The sequence below is a fragment of the Chiloscyllium plagiosum genome, unplaced genomic scaffold, assembly GCF_037043375.1.
Source record: "Chiloscyllium plagiosum isolate Xiang-an unplaced genomic scaffold, Cpla_swu_hap1 HiC_scaffold_42, whole genome shotgun sequence".
Taxonomy (NCBI): Eukaryota; Metazoa; Chordata; class Chondrichthyes; order Orectolobiformes; family Hemiscylliidae; genus Chiloscyllium; species Chiloscyllium plagiosum.
In genome coordinates this window covers 42937278-42957572 of record NW_028270180.1, presented here as the reverse complement: position 1 = coordinate 42957572, position 20295 = coordinate 42937278, and positions in this window count along the sequence as shown.

The window sequence follows — 20295 nt, the reverse complement described above, 5'->3', positions numbered from 1 at the left end:
CTGGACAATCTCCCACCGTCATGCTCACTCCCCTGGAACCACACTGCCATGATGCTGACTTCATTCACACCGTATCATTGTCACTTTCACTCCCATGCACACGATCCCACCATCATGCTGACTTGCTCATACAATCACCCAGCGTCACGTTCACTCACTCACACACACTCCCAACACTGACACCCACCATCACACCCAGTCTCCCACACAACAACCTTGTCATGACGCTCCCTCCACCATGCAGTCCCGCACAGTCACGTCCACTGCATCTAAACACCAACCAACCATCAGACTACTCCCAAGCATGCAGCCCCACCATCACTCTCACTCCCCCACGTAATATCCTACCATCAATCTCACTCCCATGCACCCTGCCCAACTGTCATGTTCAGTCTCCCGCACACTCGCACACCATTACTCTCACTCCCCTGCACACTTTCGTATCGTCATGCTCACACGCCACGCGCACCTGATATTTCTCCACCATTTTTATCACTCCACTGCACAACCCCCATCATCACATTCATTCCTTCTCCCACCAACCACCTGCCACACTCATATCCCTGCACACAACCCACTCCCTCACACACTCACCCAAAATCACACTCATTCCACAACTAAAACCCCCACCCTAATGCTCACTCCTCCATACATTTCACCACTGTCGTGCTCATTAGGCTCACGACATCGCAAAATCTTCCACTGTCAGGTTAACTCCCCCACAAAAACCCACACCATCACAGTAATTCCTCCTCCTACCATTCCCCTGTCACACTCACATCCCAGCACACGGCCCACTCCTCTGCACACTCCCACACCAACAGGCTCACTCCCGCGCATGCTCCTACACGGACACCCTCACTTCTGCACACAAACACTCACTGTCACGCTCACACCCCGCACACGACTAAACCATCATGCTCACTGCCCTACACGCATTCCCATGATCGTGAGCACACCCCTAGCGTCACACTCAGTCTCCTGCACACGCCCCCACTCTTTTATTCACTGCCACTGAACTCCCGCACCTCAGACTGTCTCTGTCGTACACACCCACCATCATACCCGCTCCTCCTCACTCTAACCAACATCATACTCACAGCCCCGTGCACTCCCCACCTTTCCACCCACTGCCCCACACTTACATGCACTCGCCAACATGCTCTCCCCCTATAATACTCACTCCCTTGTGCACTGCCCCACTGTCACAATAACTCCCCAGCACCCCCATACTGTCACGCCCATTCACCCACCGTTGCACTCACTCCCCTGTACTCTCCCCGCCATCACACTTACTCTGCCACTCACTCACCCAATGTCACAGTCACTCTCCCGCATCCTCCCCCACTGTCACACTCACACCACTGCACACTCCCCAACTTTCACATTCATTCCCCTGTTCGCCCGCTCCGCCGCACTCATTCATCCACAGTGACATTCACTTTCCCGCACAAGCTCCCAACATCATGCTCACACCATCGCATGCTTCCCAACTGTCACACTCGCTCCCCGTTCGCACCCAATCTGTCGTACACAATTCCCCACAAGCACCCCTCTGTCACGCTTACTCCTCTCACAGTCCCACGCATCGCGCTCACTCCTTGCATACCACACCATTGTTACAGTCAATGCCCTACAGACACTCCTATGTGACACTCTGCCGCACACACACCTATCAACATGTTCACTCTTCAGCACACACCTGCAGATCACACTCGCTCCCTTGCACATTCCCCCATCTTCATGCACATTTCCCCGTACTCTCACACAACGTCATGTGCATTCGTCTGCATTATCGAACACCGTCAGGCATATTCCACCACAAAGTTCATCACTGTTACACTCAAACTCCTGCACAATCCCCATCCGTCATGCTAACTCCCGTGGAATGATACTGTCATCATGCTCACTTGCCTTCGCCCTATCCCACTGTCACGCTCACTCTATTGCACACTATCCCACCATCATGTTCACTCACCCGCACAATCCACCACCATCACATCCACTCTCCCACGCACTAAATCCACCGTCACGCTCACTCACCCGCACAGTCTCCGACAGTCAAGCTCACTCCTCCACACATCAACCAACTGAACCGCTCACTTTCCCAAACACTCCTCCTCCATCACTCTTACCATCCCGCGCACACCCACCACCATGCTCATTCCCCCCCACACTCTCCCACAGACACATTCACTCTCCCACACACTATCGCGCCGTCTTGCTCACACTCCCGCAAATTACCCAGCGTCACGCTCACTCCAACATACCCCCCCTCCATTACACTGACTCCACCACATACCAACCCACCGACAGACTCAATCCCATGCAAAAACCCCCCACCGCCACACTTACGCCTCCACACACGTGCTCACCGTCATTCACACTCACCCACCCACTCTTCCATCATCATGATCATTCTCCCGAACATTCCCCCAAATGTGACACGCATTCCCCTGCATGCTTCCCCACAAGCACACCCAGTCCCCGCACACCCCAACACCGTCTACCTCACTCCACTGCACACTACTCCACTATCATGCACACTTCTCGACCGTCACATTCACTCCTCCACACACGCCCCAACTGTCATCCTCACTCCCTCGCACACTCCCCCACCGTCATGCACACTTCCCATTCTCTCACACACCGTCACACACGGTCCTCTGCACACTACCCCACCATCAATCTGGCTCCCCACACACTCATCCACCAGCACACTTATACAACACACTGACACGCCGTCACACTCACTTCTCCACGTGAGGAGCGGTAACGGTAGATGAATAATGGTGGGGAGAATAATGGTGAGGGCATTCCGGCGGATTAAGAGTGAATGCAAAGGATTGTATAGAGAAGTGAGCGTGACGTGAGTCAGTGTACGTGGCACTGAATATGAAGCTGGATAAGAGTGTGATGGAGTAAGCTTGACGTTGGCAGAGAGTGATCGTGGCACATGGGAGTTTACGGGGGAGCGAGAGTGACGGTGGGGTAGTGTTCGTGGGTAGTAAGAGTCGGGAGTGAGTTTGACGGCGGGAGAGTGTGCGGGGGAGTAAGACCGAGGGCCGGAGAGTGTGGGGGGAGTGAGACCGACAGTGGGGCCTTTGCGTGGGAGTGAGACTGATGGTGTTTTGGAGTGTGAGGGAGTGAAAGTGAATGTGGGGGACTGTGCAGGGGAGTGAGCATGATGGTGTGGCTGTCTAGAAAATAGAATATAGAAAAGTACAGCACAGAACAGGTCCTTTGGCCCACGATTTTGTGCCGAGGTTAATCCTAATATAAAGTATACTAAGTTAGCCTACGCATCCCTCAACTCACTGCTATCCATGCATACGTCCAGCAGTCGCTTAAATGTCCCCAATGACCCTGCTTCCACCACCACAACGCATTACATGTATTCACAACTCTCTGCGTGAAGAACCCACCTCTGACATCTCCTTTATACCTTTCTCCAAATATCTTCAAATCATGACTCCTCGCACCATTCAATCCTGCCCTGGGGAAATGTCTCTGTCTATTGACTTTGTCTATTCCACTCATTTTCTTGTATACCTCGATCAGGTCGCCTCTGTTCCTCCCTCTCTCCAGAGAGAAAACTCCGAACTTAATAAACCTTCCTTCATAAGTCCAGCCCTCCAGCCCAGGCAGCATCCTAGTAATCCGTCTTGCACCCTCTCCAGTGCCTCTGGATCTTTCCTTTCGTAGGGCGTCCAGACCTGGACACAATATTCGAAGTCTCACCAGAATTTGTAGAGCAGCAGCAAAACCTCGCGGCCCCTAAACTTGATCCCCCTGTTAATAAAAGCGAAAACACCGTAAGCTTTCCCAAAAACCCTAACCACTTGGGTGGCAACTTTGAGGGATCTATGTACTTGTACACCCAGATCCCTCTGTTCATCCACATTGCCAAGAATCCTGTCTTTAATCCTATATTCAGCATTCGAGTTCGACATTCCAAAATGCATCACTTCGTATTTATCCAGGTTGAACTTCATCTGCCATTTCTCAGCCCAAATCTGCATCTGTCTATGTCGTGCTGCAGCATGCAGTAGACCTCTATGCTATCGATGACACCTCCAACTTTTATGTCATCTGCAAGTTTACTAACCCACCCGTCAACCTCGTCATCCAAGTCATTTATAAAAAACTACGAAGAGCACAGGGTGTGCGGGACCCCACGCAATAGATCCTATTCCTTAGAATCTTTCCATCGCTGAACACAACGTACGTCTGACTGATCTCTGCAGTTGCCAGGGATTCCCCTATTGCGCTTCTTGAAAAGAAGAACAACTTTCGCCTCCTTCGAATCCTCTGGTACATCTCCCGTGGAGACTGAGGAGGCAAATATCCTCAGCAGCGGTTTCCTTCTCCGCTTCCCGCAGCAGCCAAGAATAGATCTGGTCTGGCCCTGGGGACATATCAATATTTTACAAAATGTCCAACACATCAACGTCATCAATCTTGATCTGCTCAAGACTGTATCCCAGCTCTTCTAAGTTTTTATTTACAACAAGTTCCCTTTCCTTGGTGAAAACCGAAGTAAAAAACTCAATTAGGGCCTCCCCTATCTGCTCAGACTCCACGCACAAGTTCCCTCCGCTATCCCTGATCGGCTCGACATTCTCCCTGATCATTCTCTTATTCCTCACGCATGAGTAAAATGCTTTTAGGTTCCCCCAAACCTTGTTACCAAACTTTTTTCGTGCCACTCCTTGGCTCTCTTCAGTCCATTTCTGAGCTCCTTTCTAGCAAGCCTGTAATCATCTAATGCTTTGCTCGATCCTTCCTTCTTCCACCTTACATCAGCTGCCTTATTCCTTTTGACAAGAAGTTCCTCTGTTCTTGTCATCCAAAGTTCCTTAATCTTACCCCTTCTTAACTATCAGAGGAACAAATTTGTGCACCACTCGCAACAATTACTCCTTAAACAGTCTCCACATGTCAGCTGTGCCTTTCTGTGGAACAATTGCTCCCATTCTGAACTTCCCAACTCCTGTCTGATCGCGTCATAATTTCCTTTTTTCCCAATTAAATATCTTCCCTCGGTAACTGTTCCTTTCACTCTCCAAGGCTATGCTCAATGTGAGGCAGTTGTGATCACTGTCACCAAAGTATTCTCCCACCGCGAGATCTGACATCTGTCCAGGTTCATTGCCAAAATGGCCTCTCCGCTAATCGATCTGTACACATATTGAGTATGGAAACACTCCTGAATACATCTGACCGATATGGCTCCATTCAAACCATCTGCACTTCGGAGGTTCCAATCGATATTGGATAAGTTGAAATTGCCCATAACAACAGCCCTGCTACTTCTGCTTTGTTCCAGAATCTAACAGCCTATGTGCTCTTCAATGTCTCTACTGCTATTAGGTGGTCTTTAGAAAACCCCCAATGCGTGGCTGTTCCCTTGCTGTTCCTAACTTCCACCATTCTGACTCAGTCGACAAACCTTCCTCAACAACCGTCGTTTCTGTAGCGGTGATGTTATTTCTGATTAGCAATGTTACGCTCCCTCCTCTTTTTTTAATCAACGTTCTAAACCCTGAAACGTCAAGCAACCATTCCTGCCCCTGTGAAACCCACGTCCCCGTTATTACCGCAACATCACAGGCCCAAGAACTGCTGTACGTTCGTCATTCTTATTTTGGAGACTCCCTGCTTTAATGCAGACACACTTGATGGATCCCTTGGTTTCATCGCGTGAGAAACTTTCCTGATAGATGTAATACATCCTGCCAGTACCCCATCTGCAACTGACCCCCTCTCAGACACGTGGCTCTGATTCCCCCGCCTCAGATATGTAGTTCTGAGTCCCACCCTGTTACCAAACTAGCTTAAACCCTTCCGAATCACACGAGCAAATCTCCCACCCCGGACAGTTGTGTCCCTCCAGTTCAGGTGCAACCCGTCCTTCATGTACAGCTCCCATCTTCCCCAGAAGGTATCCCAATAGTCTATGTATCTGAAGCCCTCTCCAGCCTCGCAGCAACGTGTTAAACTGCATCCGCTGACTGTTCCTCATCTTACTATCTCGTGGCACCCGTAGTAAACATGAGATCATTACTCTACTCGTCCTGTTCTTCAGCTTCCAACCTAACACTTTTCAGATCCTCAATCCCTTTCCTGGCTATATCATTGTGCCAATATGCACCACGATTTCTGGCTGCTCACCCTCCCCATTCAGAATCTTGAAAACCCGTTTGACAATATCCCGGACCGCACAGTACACTGCTGACAAGCTCACCCCCTCCACACACGACTCCACTGCCACACTCACTTCCCCAATGTCATGTTCACTCCTCCACACAAACCCACAGTGCTACTCTCATTCCCTCACGCACTCATCCACCATCACACACGTCCCCACACACTTTCCCCTTGTCACACTGACTCCTCTGATGTCTCCCCCACCGTTACGCTCCCTCCCCCGCACACTGTCCACAATCACACTAACTCCCTTCCCATCACACCTGCCTCCACGTCCAGTCCCCTAAAGTTTTCCCTACTCCAACACACACAGCCCGGCGGTCACACTCACTCCCACACAAGCTCCGCCATCCACAATTCCTCTTGCACACACACTCCCGCACTGTCACACCCACTCACCAGTATAATCCCCTACTGTTACACTCACCCCCCTGCGCACAACCCCACTGTCACTCTCACTCCACCGCACGGTTCACTGCCGAAACGCTCAGCCCATGCACACCACCCTGTGGTCCCACTCTCCCGCACACTGCACCAAAGTCTTGTGCAATCTATCGCATCCTGTCCAGGGTTGGTGACGATTCTCCACGGCAGATTCGCCACCACACTGACACTCCACCAAACATTTGCTCCACCATCATGCTCACTTCCTCGCACATCATACCCTCCCTCACTCTCAGTTCCCAGTGTCATGCTCAATCGCCTGCACACTATCCCACTGTCAGTCTCACTTCCCCAGATTCTGTCAAACTCAGTCGTCCGCACACCCAGCGTCATTACTACTGCTCCACTGTACACTCCCCCACCGTCATACTCTGTCCTCCACACACTCCCCCATAGTCATGCTCGCTCCACGGTTTACTCCCTCATCGTCACCCTCACTGCCAGGACACATCCCACCGTCACTCTCACTCCCTGCACACACATCCACTGTCACACTCATTCGCCCACACACTCACATATTCTAACTCTCCCTTGAGTGCGTTCTCCACCACTGTCACGCTCACTCCCCAGCCAACATCCCCACCAGCACACGCAACTGCGTGCACACTCTCTCCATTGCCATACTGAATGCCCCACACACCACACAACACTGTCATGCTCACTCGTCCACACACTGCCACACCATTACGCTCACAGTCTCACACACTTCCCAAAATCACGCTCACTCCTCCCCATACTCCACCACTGCCACTTTCATTTCACTACACCCTCCCCATTACACCCCTGCAGACTATCCCACCATCACACTCATTCTCCCAAATTCTCACTACCTCGCACGCCCCCGCCATTAAGCTCACTCCCCCGCTCACTCTCTTACTGTCACGCTCACTCGCCCACACACTCCAGACTGTCACGCTTACTCCGACACACAATCGCCCACCGTCACGCTAACTCCGCCACTCACTTCCCCACATTCACGTTGGCTGCCCCACTAACTCCAACACCATCACTCTCATTCCCCTGCACACTCCATCACTATCACGCTAACTACCTCACACACTCCCCCACGATCACATTTACATCCCTTGCACACTCTCCCCACTGTAACCCTCACTCTTCTACCACTTGCCCACCATCACAGTCATTCCCACACACACTCTGCCTGCATCACTTTCACTGCCCTGCACACTCCGCCACCATGACGCTCAGTGCCCCACCCACTCCCCCACTGGCACTCACACCCCACACACTCCCCCACTGTTCAAATAACTCCCACACACACCTACCACAGTCAGACGCATGCTCCCTCACACCACCCAACTCACCACATTCACTTTCCCATACTTTCGTCCAAAGTCATGCTCAAACTTTCCACCCGTCATCCTCATGTCCCCGTGCACACCCGCACCATCACACTCAGTTACCCGCGCTCTCAGTCCACCATCATGATCACTGCATCAGACATCATTACCCATCGCCACGCTCAATCCCCCGCACAGTCCAGACCATCTCTCTCACTCCGCTGCATCGTCCTACACCGCTATGTTTACTCCCATGCACATTACTGCACTGTTATTTTCACACCACGGCACACTCTGCCAACATCACACTCACTCCCCTACACTCTCCCCAACATCACAGACACTACACTACACTGTCCCACGCCATCATGGTCACTCCCCCACACACTCCCCTTACTGTGTCACACACTCTATCGCACACTCCCACAGCATAATTTTCTCTCGCCCACACAGCACATCACTGTCAAACTCACTGCTCTGCACTCTTGTCTACTGCCACATTCAGTGCCCTATACACTTCCCCATTCTCATTCTGACACCTCCGGACACTCCCCCACCATCACCCTCACTCCTCCACCATCAGACTCACTCGGCTACAAACTCCCCCCTCAAGCTCATTCCCGCTCACATCACTCGCTCCCCTGTTCACTGCGCAACCGTCACGCTCGCTCCTCCGCACATAACTCCACCGTCATGCTCACTGCTGCAATAACCATACCACACCATCATTCTCACTGCCTCGCACACTAGTGCTTCATCATGCTCACTCGCCCACCCACTCCCCACTGTTATAGTCAGTCCCCCACCCATTCCCACATGTCATTCTCACTCTCCCGCACACTTCCCCACTGTCACACACACTCCCCTGCACAGTCCTGCACCACCATGCACATTCCAGCTACACTTTCCAAGAATTATACTTACCTCCGTACACTCCCCCACTGTCACACACACTCCCATGCACTCTCCCTCAACGTCATGCTCACTCTCCTGCACACTCCCCCAACATCATGCTCACTCTTCTGCACACTCTACCAACGTCATGCTCACTCCCCGTATACTTGTCCAACATCACTCTCATTTTGTCGCATATTCCCCCAACATCATTCTCACTCCCACTCCCAATCCCTCAAATTCATGTTGATACCTCTACGCACTCCTCCACCATCATGCTCATTCTCCCACACACTCATTCCCACGTCCATTCCTCCACCGTGACTCTCACTGGCCTGCGCACTCCCCCATCATCACACTTACTACCACACATACTTCCCCACCATCATGCACATTCTCCTGTTCACAACCACACTATGAAGCTCACTGCCCCGCACGCTATTCACAACCACACTGTGAAGCTCACTGCCCCGCACGCTACCCCTCTGTCTCACACACGCTGCCTGCAAACTCTCCGACTGCCACGCTCACTCCCCTGAACACCTCACCACCGTCATACTCCTTCGCCATACGCTCCACCACCATCACGCTCACTGCACTGCACACTCCCCTATCGTCACAGTTCCCCCGCACACTCTCACCGTCGTTCTCCTCCCCCATACACTCTCCCATCATCATGCTCACTCCACCGCACACTCCCTCATCATCCAGCTAATTCCCCTGCACAGTTCCCCAACCATCACACCCACTGTGCTGCTCTCCCCTCCCGTCAAGCAAGGGCAGATGGACTTAAATCCAAGAAACAGGACCTGGGGCTGAGACTTTCTCCAGCTCAGCTTCTTCAACACGAAGACAAACAACAATATTTTTCATTCTGCTAGTCAGCACTTTTTAATGAACGTTTTTTTTTACTTTTTACAAGTTGAAGTGATGAATACAGTCCATGGGATGGTGTCTTTTCCCATTGGCCCCTGAATCCTGTGAAACATTGAGCAGTGTCCCTGTCACCACACTGTGGATTAATGTTGGACCACCAGCGTTACCCTCAGTCTGTTACCGTCGTGACAGGCTGCTTAATCGGTGAGACGCTGAACTGAAATGAGAAAATCCCAGAAGGATTGCAATATGAGTGAATTTGATTGATTGATGAATTTGGGTGATGGGATATTTCAGCACATTCTTCAGCTGCTGTCTGAACTTAGTCTGGATCAAGACATAAATCACGGTGTTTGTGCAGCAACTGAGGAGCTGCAGAATGAAGCCCAATTCTGCACAAACCAATGGAGATACACAGGGTTATACAAAATATAATCCAACCGGTTCCATGTAGAAAACACCATGAACGTTGACCGTAACATGATGAAATTTGCCGAGATCACAAACAGTAAAACGATGGATATTTTTCGGTTTCTCATTTCTTTGTCATACTGAGCGACCCCATTGGATTGAGCGCGGAATCTCTTGCGTAATCTGCTGGTCACTAAAATGTGTCGAATAGTGAAAATATTGAGCAGCAGAATCAGGGGAAATGGGAGAGTCGGGGTTAGAATGTGGTGGAGGAACTCGATTGCGACCCAGACATGGGAGTATTGAACAGCGAGTGTTACATAACAAAACCAGGGCTCGTTCGCAATCTGATACTGTACTGTGAACATAAAATACCATGAAATGTTCTTCAAACATCTCAGCGCAGTCACTGATCCCAAAACCACAGCCGCCATTTTCTCTCTGCAATATTTAATTTTCAGTTTCTGGCAACAAATGGCCACAAACCGATCAAAGGTGAAAGTGACGGTGAACCAGACAGAACAGTCAGTAGCTGCATAAAGCAGGACGGCGTGCATATTACACACGGGGATATCCCACAGGAAATAAAACTGTTCCTCATAAACAATGAGAATGTGACTTAATATCAGATCAAGGATAATTACCATTAGATCCGCCACTGCCATTGACCCCAGGTAACGTCTGACACATAGAGACAATCCACAATCTCTATAAAGCATGACGTAGATCGCCACTAGGTTAACTGTGAGGAAGGAAATTAAACAAATTATGCATCAGCCTGGAAGCATAGTGACAAGATTCGTTGATGACCCAGTGAGACTTTCAAATGTATTTAGAGACTTATTTAAATAGTTGGAGCTGATATAATAAGTGGGAAGGTCCGATGTACAGAGAAAAATGTGTCATAAATGTGTTTATGGGCGGCACAGTGGTACAATGGCTCGCACTGCTGCGACTACTGCACCGGAGACCCGCATTCAATTCCCACGTCGGGCACCTGTCTGTGTGGAGTTTGCACATTCTCCCCGTGTCTACGTGGGTTTCGTCCGAATGCTCCGGTTTCCTCCCACAGTCCAAACATGTGCAGGTTAGGTGAATTGACAATGCTAAATTTCCCGAGGTGTTAGATGAAGGGGTAAATGTAAGGGAATGGGTCTGGGAATGGGTTGCTCTTCGGACGGTCGTTGTGGACTTGTTGGGCCGAAGGGCCTGTTTCCACACTCTAAGTAATCTAACCTAAAATACAAGAAAACCTCCTTCCCCAAACACACATATAGAACAGATGGAGTCCAGAACATTTCCACACATTCGATAACTTGAAAGCAGGCATTCATCACTTCTTTCAATTTCCAAATATGAACGATTTTCTCCCAGTTCAATGACGACAAACAGAGGTTGGAAATTTCTGTGTCTTCCTCTCTTGTGTCGTGGAACCTTTGCCCTGAAGAAATGCAAACGCAGGGAAAATGTATGCACCCCTTCAACTGTCGGAGGGACTTCGGAACAGTGTGTCCTTCTCCCTGGAATGGGGTACCTCCCCTCAGTATCTTATTGTTTGCTCAATTCACTGACGTCCAGCCGTTCACAAATAATATCAGGGATAGAATATTCTGTGGAATGTTGTTAATAAAATGTTTGGCACAGAATTTCAGGGGAGTTCCGGGGAATATCAGTTGTAAAACGCTGCGTAAAGAGTGTTCTGGGGAATATCAACTTCAGGATGACGGGTACAGAATGTTCCGGGGAATGTCAGTTCTCAATTAGCTAGTACAGAATGTTCTGGGGAATATTCTGTTGCTGTACCGGCACCATTCCCCAAATTTTCCTCCACAACATTGATAACTTTATCGGCGCAATCTTGTGCTCCCACGAGAAGGTTGAACAGTTCATCGGCTTCAGCAACACTTTCCACCTCGAACTCACGTTCACCTGCACCATCTCTGACGCCCCCCTCCTCATCCCGCGCCATCTTGGACACCTTCTTCCCCTTCCTGGAGCAACTTGAACACCTCCCTCAGTTTCCTGGACCATTTTCGACACCTCCCTGTCAGTCCTGCACTATAACCGACACATCCATCAAGTTCTAGGACAATCCTTGACACCTCCATCTCCTCCAGGACCATCTCGGAAAGCTCCCTCCCTTTCCTGAACCTCCTGAAACACCTCCTTCCAGATTTTGGACAGTTCCCTCAGCTTTCTGGTCCAGCTTGAACACTTTGGTCCCTTTCCTCGACCAGCTTGGACACCTCCCTCCCCTTCACAGACCATCTTAGACACTTCCTGGGCCGCTCGGAAATACGCCTTCCCTTCGTGGGGCAACTCAGACACCTCCATTCCCTTCCCAGACGATCTTTGACGCCTCTTTCCTATTTGCGGACCATCTCCGAAACCTCTGTCCACTTCCTGTACCATCGTGGACACCTCCCTCCTCTTCCTGCACCTCTCCATCTCCATTTCTGGTGACCAATTGAACTCGGACATTTCCTGCATAACCAACGACTCCCACAGCTGCCTGGGCTGCAGCTCTTCACCTCCTACATCCAGTGCAAATACTGTCCCTTATTCCAAATTGCTCTACGTCTGGGCGCATCTGTTTCCTGGAGGACCAATTCCAACTTAGACAATCCAGATAACCTCCTTCTTCCAAGATCGCTATTTCCCTTCCCATGTGTGTGCTTTTCCCGCACCTCTGCCCTTGAACCCCACTCCTGCCAAAGCAACAAGGACAATCCGTCCTGGTCCTCAGCTTCCACACCACCAACCTCTGGGTAATTCACATCATCCTCCACCACTTTCAACCACCTCCAAACGGATCCCACCGCTTGTGACAAAGAAATCTTTCCCCAAGTATTAAAGCGTTGTGGAGAGACAATTTCCTATGCGAATCCTTTGTCAGATCCACGCTCCCAACCTCCCCACCCCCTCCGAACCATCTCACACCCCACTCCCGGCAACCTCCACTGCCACTGCAAGAATTGCATAACCTCCTCCCCAACGCCGTCCAAATCGCCTTAACAATCTTCTGCATCCGATAGATATTCCTCCACCAATGTCATCTACTGTATACGTTGCACCCAATGTGGTGCCCTGGACATCAAGGAGACTGTATGACAATTTGCAGATCGTTCCAGAGAACTTTTCTGTGTCACCCACACCAACCAACCCCACTGCACCTTGGCAGAAAACATCAACTCCCCCTCCCACTTCACCAAGGACATGCAAGACCTGAACCTCCACCATTACCAAAACCAATAACCCTAACCCTGGGGGAGAAATGCCTCATCTTCCACCTTGGGACCATGAAGCTCCCCTTCCTAGACAGTCTCGGACTCCTCCCTCCCCTTCCTAGACAGTCTCGGACTCCTCCCTCCCCTTCCTAGACAGTCTCGGACTCCTCCCTCCCCTTCCTAGACAGTCTCGGACTCCTCCCTCCCCTTCCTAGACCTTTCTGTTTCTATCTCAGGCGACCGAATCAACACGGACATCTACTACAAACCAACTGACTCCCACAGCTACCTGGACTACACCTCCTCCCATCCTGCCCCCTGTAAAAACGCCATCCCATTCTCCCAATTCCTTCGTCTCCGCCGCATCTGCTCCCAGGAGGACCAGTTCAAAATACGTACAACACAGATGGCCTCCTTCTTCAAGGACCACAATTTCCCCCCCCCGACGAGGTCGACGGTGCCCTCCACCGCATCTCCTCCACTTCCCGCTCCTCCGCCCTTGAGCCCCGCCCCTCCAACCGCCACCAGGACAGAACCCCACTGGTCCTCACCTACCACCCCACCAATCTCCATGTACAGCGCACCTCCAAACAGACCCCAGCACCAAGGATATATTTCCCTCCCCTCCCCTATCAGCTTTCCGTAGAGACCACTCCCTCCGCGACTCCCTTGTCAGATCCACACCCCCCACCGACCCAACCTCCACTCCCGGCACCTTCCCTTGCAACCGCAGGAGGTGCAACACTTGTGCCCACACCTCCCCCCTCACTTCTCTCCAAGGCCCCAAAGGAAACTTCCATATCCGCCACAGATTCACCTGCACCTCCACCCACATCATCTACTGCATCCGCTGCAGCCGGTGTGGCCTCCTCCAAATTGGGGAGATAGGCCGCCTACTTGCGGAGCGATTCAGAGAGCACCTCTGGGCCACCCGGACGAACCAACCCAACCACCCTGTAGCACAGCATTTCAACTCCCCCTCCCACTCCACCGAGGATATGCATTGTCATTGAACTCATCCACCGCCAAACCACAACAACGCGACGGTCGGAGGAGGAGCGTCTTATCTTCCGACTGGGAACCCTCCAACCACAGGGGATGAACTTGGACTTCACCAGTTTCTTCATCCCCCCTCCCCCCACCTTGTCTCAGCCGAATCCCTCCAGCCCGGCACCGCCTTCCTGACCTGCAGTCTTCTTCTTGACCTCTCCGCCTCCATCCTACTCCGACCTATCACCCTCACCTTGACCTCTTTCCACCTATCACATTTCCAACGCCCATCCTCCAAGTCCCTCCTCCCTACCTTTTATCTTCTCCTGCTGAACACTCTCTGCTCATTCCTGAAGAAGGGCCTGTGCCCGAAACGTCGAATCTCCTGTTCCCTGGATGCTGCCTGACCTGCTGTGCTGTTCCAGCAATAAAGTTTCATCATTGTGGTTTCACCAGATTCTTCATTCCTCTCCACCCATCTTTAACTCAGTCCCAAGCCTCCAACTTGGCAATGCCCTCTTGATCTGTCCTTTGCGTTTTTCATCCATCCACTCCACTCTCCTCTCCGACATATCACTATTATCCTCACCTTGCTCTACTCATCACATTCTCAGCTACCTTGCTCCGAGCTCACCTCTTCCCATTTGTCTCTCAGCTACTCAGCCCACAAGCCTCATTCCTGAAACGTCGATTCTGCTGGTTCTCGGCTGCTGCCTGATCTGGTGTGCATTTTAAACACCTCACCGCCGATGAGGAAACGGTCTGACACTGTCTTACTTACAGAATCAAGTCTTAAAAGTAATGTTTCATGATTCCCCATCACCATCACTGGGTACATCCATTCCCAACGACAGGACAGACCCACCAGCGGTAGGAGCACCGTGCGGTACAGTCAGGAAAGGAATTATCCTGGAATACCCCAACATTGATTCCAGAACCCGTGATATCTCATGGGAACAGGTCAAAGATCGTCAAAGAAATCGCCTGATGATGAACATCTACTGCCCTTCACATCACGCCTCGATGACAACTCAGTTACCCTTGATGTTTAAAACAAATAGGACGAAACACCGAGGGTGACAACGACTCAGAATGTATTCGGAGTGTGAAGCTTCAATGTCCATCAGCATGAAAGTGTCCACAATCCAACCAGTGATGGAGCGGGGAAGGCCCTCACATACAGTGTTGCCAGATTTTGGGACGTGATATGCAAACCAACAAGAGGGAAATACTTTCATCATATTCCTTGTCACAGATGGGTCTGTCCCTGACAATATCTGTAGGATCACCGAGCGCACAGTTCTAGGGGAGGGAACGCTTTAGCCTCATATTGAAGATACTGCCCACTGTTATGTGACAGTACTTCGTGTGAAGTAGGACGCACTTCTGTAGTAGGGAGCAAATGGAAACTGGGCATCCATGAGACACTCTGGGCTATCAGCAGCTACATCATGAATGGCCTTACCGCTATCATTAAGTCAGAAGTGGGCTGTTGCACGATGGTTCCAAAATGTTCAGCACCGTTCAAAACGAAACCTACACTGAAGAAGGACATTCAGCCCATCAAGATTTTTAAACAGGAAAAAAATGAGGCCAGTCAGCCAATCTCGGCTATTACACAGCAATTGGAGCAGATTTGCTAATTTTTCAGACCTGTTATACAGGAAATGGAAGGGATCATTCAGCCTGACAAAGTATTACGGGGAGGACCGATTACTTAGCTGTATACAGGGATAAGTTAGGGAAAAATCAGTCTTTATCAGTTATACACAAATTCATGACTGCAGTGACACAGTGACTAGTGCTGGGGCCTCAAGTATTTGCTTACTATTTCGATAATTGGGAAAAAATGTGTTCGAACTAAGATAGACAGGAACTGAAGTTATCAAGAAAAGTTAGAAAATCAATGGAAAACAATCTGGAAAATAGTTGGGGCACTGACAGATATCTTTGTAGCATCCTTAAACACAGGTGAGGTATCGGAGGATTGGAAGGTTGTCATGCTGTGCCCCTGTACAAGACGAATAGCAGGGATATTCCAGATAACTACAGACCAGTGAGCCTGACGTCAGTGGTGCGAAAGTTGGTGGAGAAGGTACTGAGGGGTAAATTCTATTTATATTTGGAAAATAATGGGATATCAGTGATATGCAACATGGTTTTGTGCGGGGGAGGTCGTGCCTTCCAACTTAATAGAGTTCTTTGACGAAGTGACCAAGTTGATCGATAATGGATGGGATGTCGATGTCAAATACATGGACTTTAGCAAGGCGTTTGATAAGGTTCCACACAGTAAACTAATAGAGAAGTTGAAGCCACGTGGTGTGCAGTGTGATGTAGATAGATGGATAAAGAACTGGTTAAGCATTAGGAAACAGAGAGTAGTAGTTGAAGGGAGTTTCACGAAATGGAGAAAGGTGACTAGTGGTGTTCCACAGGGATCAGTGCTGGGGCCACTGTTGTTTGTGGTATACATTTGGTCTGGAAGAGGGCACTGTTGGTATGGTCAGCAAGTTTACAGTTTCGTTTGGGGCGGCACGGTGGGTCAGTGGTTAGCACTGCTGCCTCACAAAACCAGAAAACTGGCCATGCCAACTTGTTAAGTGAATGGGGTAAATAAAGGGTGGTTTGCTCTTCGGAGGGTCAGTGTGGACTGATTGGGCCGAAGGGCGTGTTTCCACACTGTAAGTAGTCTGATCTAATCTAAAAAAAACTTTGGTTGCGGGGGGCACGGCGTCTCCGTGGTTAGCACAGCTGCCTCACCGTACCAGGGTCCCAGGTTTGATTCCAACCTCGGGTGACTGTCGCCTCGGGTGACTGTCTATGTTGCATTTGCACATTCTCCGGGTGCACTGGTTTCCTTCCACAATCCAAAAGATCTGCAAGATAGGTGAATTGGCAGTGCTAATTTGCCCATAGTGTTAGGTGCATTAGTCAGAGGGAAATGGGTTTGGTGGATTACTCGGAGGGTCGGTGTGGACTGCTTCGGCCCAAGGGCCTGTTTCCACACTGTAGGGAATCTAACATAATGATACGAAGGTTGGTAGAGTTGCGGAGACCGTCAAAAAATTACAGGAGAATATAGATAGACTACAGAGTTGTGCGGAGAAGTGGCAGCTGGCGTTCAATCCTGGTCAATGTGAGGTGATGCATTTTGGGAAGTCTAATTCCAGCGCAAATTATCCAGTAAACGAAAACCTGATGAGCAGAGTGTTCAGGGGGTTCAGGTCCATTGTACCGTGAAGGTTGCTGCACAGGTGGATAGAATGGTCAAGAAGTCATATGGTATGCATGCCTTCATCGGAGAGTGTACTAAAGTATAATAGCTGGCAAGTCATGTTAAAATTGTACACGTGATGTTTCGGCCTCGTTTAGAATATGGTGTATATTTCTCGTCGCCGCTTTACCAAAAAGATGTGGAGAGGGTGCACGAGGATGTTGCCTGGTATGGAAGATGCGACGTATGAAGAGAGGCTGAGTAGGTTAAGTTTGTTTCCATTATAAAAAAGGCGATGGAGGTGGGGAAACTGACTGAAGTCTACAAAATCAAGAAGAGTATAGTCACGGTAGATATAGATAAGCTTTTTTTTCCCAGTGTGAAGAATTCAATAATGAGAAGTCACGCTTTCAAGGTGAGAGGTGAAAAGCTTAAGGGGGACACACGCGGCAAGTACTTTACAGTGAGAGTGGTGGGTACCTGAAACGCGGTGCCAGCAGAGGCACGATAGATTAATTTAAGAGGCACCTAGACAGATGCATGAGTAGATGGGGAGCAGAGGGATACAGATGCTTAGGAATTGGGCATCAGGTGTAGATAGTAGATTTGGATTAGCTTAGACTTGAAGGACCGAGGGGCTGTTCCTCGGCTGTAAATTCTCTTTGTTATTTGTTCTTTAACCTGGCAGCTGGAACATCACTTGGGTAACCGTGAACCTGTGATTTATTTCAGGAAGAATAAAAGGCTGTATATTATATAAATGTGGAGTGGATGCAGGACGTAGTGATACTGTGTGTACTGGAGGGTTCGCTTTGATCTGTTCAGACATGGGAGGTGTTGTTTCATCTCCCTGAAGGTATGCTCCTTGATGTTTGCAGTGGCCCCAGTGGCCCCATTGCTCTCAGTACATACGGGATATTTTGAAGTGGTTGATTGGCGGTGGACAGTAGTAAGGGGGTGGGTGTTTGAGTCGTGTACCAAGACCTTTATCGGGAGGCCATCTTTCCTTCCTAAGTGGAGACCTGAAGACGATGGGAATGACTGACTGATTCTGTATGAAGAGGCTTTGGCTGCTGCCAAATAGTGGTTATGCACTAACATGTTGTATTGTTCATGGAAAAACGACAACGCTAATAGACAAATGGAAGGTCCAGTCACAAGGATGAGAACTGAAGGCATTGCCAGATCAGCGGATATCGTTAGTTATATCAAATTCTCAATTCAGCACAGAGAACCAATAAGGCAGAGCAGATGTCAGTTCAGCAATGAGCACTGTGTAGATCAAGCTCTTCGCAGTCCAAATCAGCAATCTTCAGAGTGTGGACCACTGTGCAGACCACGCCAATGCGTTGCTCTAGAAACCCCAACGAAATATTTGCCCAGCACCTGGAGCAACGCAGACCACAGGAGTTAATTGATCCCTAAACACGGACGAGATTTCTGAGCTGCACGAAGAGCTATGCAGACCATAGCAGTGCATTTTCCTATAAACTCGGACGAGATACTTGTTAAACTAGCTAGAAGACCCCGCACACCATGTGACTGCATTTTCTCCATTAGTTTACCATGGGACATTTAATCAGACGCCTTACGAAAGTCCATGTATACCACATCTACAATCCTTCCTTCATCTATCAACTTGGTCACTTCCTCAAAGAACTCTACTAATTTGGTAAGGCACGATCTCCCCCACACAAAACCTTGTTGTTTATCACTGATAAGCCCATTCATTTTCTAATATAAATAGATTCGATCACGCAGTACCTTCTCCAGCAACTTTCCCACCTCTGACGTCAGGCTCACTGGTCTGCAGTTACCCAAAATATTCCAACTATTATTTTTGCACAGCGGGACAACATAAGCAACCCTCCAGTCCTCCAGCACCTCACGTGTGTTTAAGGATGCTAAAAAGACACCAGTTATTTCTTCTCTCATGTCTCTAAGCAAACTGGGATAGGTCCACCTTAATAAACTCTCGCCTTCCCAACGCATCTTCCCTAGTTATGTCAACGTGAGCCAGAGTAATCAATCTTCAATCTCTAGTCTCAACATTCATCATGCCCCTCTCCTCAGTGAACACTGATTACTGTCTCCCTTCCTGCATCAGGCAGTTTCGTTGGTTAACCACGATTCATGTTATCATTGCCTTTTTTATTTAAATATTGGGAGCTTGGAGGTCACTGTCTTCCGTTATGCTTACAAACACCACTTCTGTACTCTGTTTCCATCCCATCCAAGGCCAATATCTAAGGTTGAAGCAGATGAGTCACAACTGTGGTGATCCCTTTGATCAGGAGCAGATTCGTGACACCATTTCCTGACCATTTCTAACTTTAATTACTCATCACTCCAGAATATATCACACTGGCATATTCCACTTGCCTTGATCTGTGAAATGCAGTGTCACGATGCTAATAGTCAGCTGCTGACACTCCTATCTTCAAGCCTCCCGAAACAAATCTAATTCGAACTCTCACCAAAATCCTATCCATCTGTCATTCCGGTGCACACTTATATATATTGCTATTGTGTCTGCAAATGCCTTTATTTTAACATTCTAAAGCATGTTAATTCATCGTTCCATGAAACCCCCCTCGTTCTCCCTCTGTCGATTATCAGATGACGGCTGTAACCGTCATCGGGTGCTTGCGATCTCAGAAGGTTTGGAAGCTTTAGTAAATTGTCCCCAGTTGCTACTCTCTCTGAAATGTCTCTTGATGCTGTT